We start from the raw sequence: 6,000 nt of genomic DNA, 5'->3' as shown, positions 1-6,000 counted from the left end.
TAGGGTAATAATGTCATTTAGAGGCCCTACCGCAAGAGAGAGATACTTGGCAAAGCCAATAGGTGCTTGTATTGAGGCCTTCCCTCCCGTGTCAAATTTCATTTAGGCAATTTTTATATTTTGTCATGGTAGAAAAGTTCAGTAACTGCAAAACACTTAAACGAGAAGGTCAGCTTGTGTATGCCCCTTAGGAGATATTGTTAAAATCGAAGGCTGCTGTCTATAGAAACTTTGCTATAACCGACAATGTCCTGCGGGTGATTTCGAAGAGAACGCAACAGGGAGACAATATAGCGTATCGACTTGGATTTTTGCCGGTACCGAGCAACCCTCATTTGCAAATATTTTCTAGTATTCTGGGTTCGTGTGCCGGTGACACTGTTGGTGATGCTTGGATTCTGATAGTTGGTATAATTGTGATTACTTTTTACAGCGTAAGCTGTTATGGGCTCATTACAATAGCCGTTTCGGTTCGCGATGGTGTCCGCCGCCGCTGCCGCCACCGCCTCCGCCGACGGCGTCCGGCGACCGTAATGCCACGTACACACTAGCGGAAAAACGCGCGCGGCGCGCCGCCGGCGGCAAGACGCGCGCCGCGAAAGCAGCCGCGAAACGGGTTTTTGTTGCCGCGGCAAGGATCGCTCCTGGACCGATTTTTTGCGGTTTGCCGCGTGCCGCGGATGAAGGAGACCAATGAGAGCGGCCCGCTTCCGTGACGTGCGCGCGGGAAACTGGTGCCATGCGGACCCACCCGACTGCTTGTTTCTCGTTTCGAACTATCATCTGCACGCGTCAGCTCCCGGATAGTTCGAGATGGGGAGAGGAATCTAGTCTGTCACGTGATTGCCGCAGCGGCGCGCTGCCGGTTGGTGTGGCCGCCCTGCCGCTGCTGCATTTTGCCGCAGGGGGCGCGCCGCGCGCGTTTTGCCGCTAGTGTGTACGTGCCATAACGGCTATCGCTGGAAATGCGAAAAAAGTGCCCGGTTCCCGCCGCGAGCGAACCCGCGCCCGCTGGGTGAAAGCCAGATGCTCTAACACTGAGCCACGCATGCGCTTGCTATCGCGCACCGGAAAAAAATGCCCTTTAAAGCAGGCGCAGACGATCCGAGCCTCCGCCAGTATGGTGGTGCCATCTAGTTAAGGCGCCTACAAACGGAGCGTGCGCAGGCGCCGACGACGAGATGCCATTCAGCCGAGGCGCGCAATAAATGAGATTCCGATGTGACATGTGCGTCACGTATTCTGGATACCTCTTCGGTACACGTCATGGCGTATCCTCGCAAGGTACGAACCACTACTGAAGAAGTGAATCGGAGAGCTACGTGCGCGGCTGCAACCAGGCATCATCGGGCTCAGCAAACTGCTATGCAGAGAGCATTACAAGCCGCAGCTCGCCGTCGACGCCGGGCGGACTGTTCAGATCGTTCTCGTCAAAACGAGGCGAAGAGACTTTGTCGTGAAGACCCAGGTGTGCATGGTGCCGAAATTCGAGCTACTCTTGAGCCGCTCCACCAGCTTACGCTGTGAATGTGCTGCATGTGCCGCGCAGGCCTCTGACTTTTCTTATGCACTTTTGTTATCATGACTGGTACGTACGCATTCCAAGAATAGTGAATGCAATAAATGTAGGTTCAAGACGCGAAAATGTCCGCCGATTGACTGAAGTATATAATTTTTAAAAACCAAGCTATATATTATTTATATTATATATATATATATATATATATATATATATATATATATATATATATATATATTATTTATAGTGTATTATTTTAACAGAGCCAGTCGTAATGTGTGGTTCGTGGTTAGTATAAAAATCGCGAAAAGGCGCTTCTGCGCCTCCTGACAGCGCCCCCAATGTAGAAATGTCAAGCAGCGCGGTCGTGCTGTGGTACAGTCTCTGTTTGTTTGCATGGTTTCGCCCGCGCTTTCCTTCACTGCTCGTGCTCACAGGGGTCCGTTTTGGACGGCGGCAGATCGCCTGCTTGCTGAATAGCGATGCAAAGACTGCAATGCGGTTTCAAGAAGGTTGCCGAAACCGACAGCATTTTTCGTGGCGGCAACATCGAGAAAGGGGAGCGTCTGCTTCAACACGTGTATGGCGTTGAACAAATTGTGGGCGGTTATGTGACAGTGAAAGACAAGTGCGTGTCGGAGGTGTCCAACAAGATTGTATATGACATTGAGTGAGAGGTGCAAACCGAGTTCAGTAATTTAGTCACGTTTATTTCTCTTGGTGCAGTCACAAAGCGGTCATGCATACTTGCAGAGATATGCAGAGGCGGTGACGTTTGTGGTTGGTTTTGTTGGTCGATGGGCGCGCACACACGGCTGCTCTCACTTTGGCTCGCAGGGAGGGGCATCAGCACTGTCAGTACAGAAAGAATACATGCATTAGGCATCAATGAACCAATAAAATAATTAACGATGCAAGTACAACGTATGCGCATAATGCCCTATATCATGATGCATAAATATTTAATGTATATCATGCCTTAGTCAATGCAGATGTTAGTCATGGTAACTAAATGCATTAGTGAGCAAGGTATCTTTTCACTGCTTATGAGAAATCACTCGTACAAAATTCTCCGCGAAATGAACCCAGATCACGGTAACCAGCGATCACTTTGGGACCAGCAGCACGAGCTTAAGAATTAGTGATACATGCCTCATCAAAGGAAATCTACTTTCTCGTCGGGCGAATGTCCCGCCCCAGCTAAAGTAAGCTCACACCGATGGCCGGCTACTACACGAGACGGATATTCTTGGCAGGAAGAGTGAAGCAGCAAGAATGTGCAAAGTGGCAATTGCATTAAAGCCTGCTTGGATATTGTGAACCTAGAAAGCATGGCCAAGCAACGAACATAACACGCGCGTCTCGGGCTGCTGCTTTCCAATTTTCCGCTTACCGACGCATCGCAGCTTGCATTAACTACGCATTGCCACCACACAAAAGACAAGTAGCGCGCGGCCCCTTTTGTTGCCTGCAGAACTAGCAATTTAAGTTGGAGCGTTTGGAAAAGGAGTATAACTCTCTTGAGCTCTTCCTTGCCGATCGCGAGTGAAAGAACAGTACAGTCAATAAATTCGGGGGTTTTACGTTCCAAAACCACGATATCATGTATATGCTGGTACCCTTTCGTTTGTCAGCCAGCGGAAACAAGTGGATTATAGTTGCCACAGACTAACATGCTTCGGTGAGACAAAAGCTGCACAGCTTGCTACGACCTACGAAGTTGTCCAGTTTTTTTTATTGATTGCATAGTCCTTATACAAGGTGCCTCATTATATATCATCACCGACAGAGGAACTGCCTTTACAGCCCAAACGATAGACGACCTATTCAAGCTGAGCAGCACGCAGCATCGCAAGGCGACTTCTTATCATCCGCAAGACCAACGGACTGAAGGAACGGCTAAAAATAACCACTGCATGCTGACATGCTGTTTATCTATGTAGACATTGAGCATAAAATATGGGATCAAGTGCCGCCATGTACGTTATATTAGCGTACAACACCGTAATTCAGGAAACCACACGATTCATGCCGTTTCGTTTTGTCTACGGACGTGAGGTCGAGACCACGCTAGACGCAATGCTTCCGCACGACATCGGCACATTACTTCCAACGCCGAGCAGCTAATTCAACACGCAGAGGAAGATCGTCAACAAGCGCGCATACACAGATCCACGGCGCTATACAACCGTCGGCATGGACAAGTCGAGTACCAGCCAGGTGACCAATTCTGGGTATGGACTGCGATCCTTCGCCAGGGGTTCTTTGAAAAACTGCTCAGTCGGTACTTTGGGCCCTACAAAGTTCCATTGCGCGTTAGTAAACTATGAGGTCACTCCGGACGGTGTCGCGTTGCCTCGGCGCCGACAGCACCACACAGAGATAGTCCATGCTATTCACCTCAAACCGTATTTCGCGCGCGAATGCGGCGCAGTCCCGGCCTCACGCAACTTCTACACTTTCACTTCGCAGATCGCCCTTTGTTGTCTCTGGCGCTTGCTGTGCGCGCACTGCTCGGTTGTTCTGGGCTTTCTAATTATGTAAGCATCGGGTCGATGCTTTTTTTTGGGGGGGGGGCGGGGAATAGTGCCACTAGGTGCCACAAGCCAGCACCAAGGAAGAAGTTATACTCCGTTTCAGTAGTTCCGTGCAGCACTGTGGAAGGCACAGGCCTCTTCGACCAATCGGGAGCGCGAACACATCTTAAATGTGTCCTGACGAGTCCAGTCGTCTGCAAGCGGCGAGCCCTGCAGCGCGGAATAGGCGAGAGCATCTCCGAAGACTGTTCCCCTTACGAATATCTCTCGACGTGGTGCAATGCTACGTTAGTCGCATTCGGCGACTCATCGCCTAAAACTCTCTAATAGTCTTCTTCACCTTGTTGCGTGTCACCGATCTCGGGGGCGTACGGGTGTTATAAGAGATGGAGATGGAAGACGCATGTCCACACAGCAAACAGATTTTTAATTACACTGCAAGTCCAAACTTCAAACAGAACTCGATCACACTGAAACATGATGAATAAACACTAACACTTGAACAACCTAAAAACTACTTAACACTAAACACGTTCTTGATTCCGCCTATGTTAGTCTGTGGCGTCTAGTCTATGAAAGTCAGGCAACCCTGGCCTACCCCGCTGAGACGCTACCAAGAAGAGTCGTCTTACTGCGCTCGTCGTCGCACGTATGTTCCGGCTTGTCGGTTCTTTTCCAAGAAGTCGGAGCTCTTGTTGATGGTGTAATCGTCGCCTTGCCGTCACCTCGTTCGTCAGTGATGAGTTCGTCAGTACTTCGTCAGTGATGAGGCGCGGCGTTGCATAGGCCCACCTGGATAGGCTTAGGATCGGGATGCGTCGCAACTTCTTCGTGAGCGCCGACGTGGTGTCCCGAGGAATATCGAACGTGCCGGCCCGCCGAAGAAGAGGGATCGTTTCTGGGGTGCCCGGTCCCGCCGTGAGAGGCTGCAGCCAGTCCAGGAGCCTCGCTCGAACTTTGCCGAGGTCGACGGCCACACCTTGGACGGCCAACGTCACGGACTCAGCCAGACCCCCGAGTCTCCTATCGCCAGAGCGTAGCTGACGATGCGACCTTCCTGGCCCGGAGCCACGTCGATAATCAACGGACAGCGCCGTTCTTTCCTTGATTACAGCTCGGGTCACGCACCTCGAGGGCTCGTGCCATTCCGAACGCCATGCTTCGCGTGCCCCCCGTCTTTTTCGCGCCGCAGGCGGCCTCTTACTTATGACACTCTCTACGTGGTGCAATGCTACGTTAGTCGCACTCGGCGACTCGTCACGGCCAAGTGAAATTATTAGCTTTTATTAATATTGTATAAGTGATGAACGGAGTGTTTTCGCTGGGCGTGCAGAATCGCAGTGCGCCTACCTGCCAGACTTGCGCACCGGTCGGTCGCCCTCGGCGGCTCAAGCTCATAGCAACGCGATGAATGACCTTCCGAAACATGACGCAGTAGTCGCTCTAAAACGAAGCAAAATCACTAAAAAATCTTATGTCTAACATGCAGAGAAGCCTTCAAGTAAACATGCTACGACTGGACCACTTGTTAAGGCAATTAAAACAAGCAACGGGTTCCGAACGTGGGCACTACGTCTCACATCGCAGGAATCTGCGCTCGATGGTCACGTAGCTTTGGCTATGCTGCACGGAACTACTAAAACAGAGTATAGGACTGGGACGCACGGCTGCTGACAAAGAGGAAATAGAGACTGAGGAAGCAGGGTTGAGTGTATCCACGCCATGTGGTCTACATCTGTCTGGCCGACGCTGTGCACATCTTCAAGCATCTTTTCATGAAAATACCAAGCAAAATGACACAATGTAGAAAATAGTACTGATAATCGAAAGCGGTTGACACATTACGTTAACTGTATAATATTAGTTACGTGAAGCAGTGACACATGCTGCCCGTTTAATTTCTTTAATAAAAGTTTTGCGGCAGTTCAAGCAATGCGACATTAG

The sequence above is a fragment of the Dermacentor silvarum genome, chromosome 11 (genome assembly GCF_013339745.2).
Source record: "Dermacentor silvarum isolate Dsil-2018 chromosome 11, BIME_Dsil_1.4, whole genome shotgun sequence".
Lineage (NCBI taxonomy): Eukaryota > Metazoa > Arthropoda > Arachnida > Ixodida > Ixodidae > Dermacentor > Dermacentor silvarum.
The sequence above is the reverse complement of the archived record's forward strand: the minus strand, read 5'-3'. Positions refer to the sequence as shown.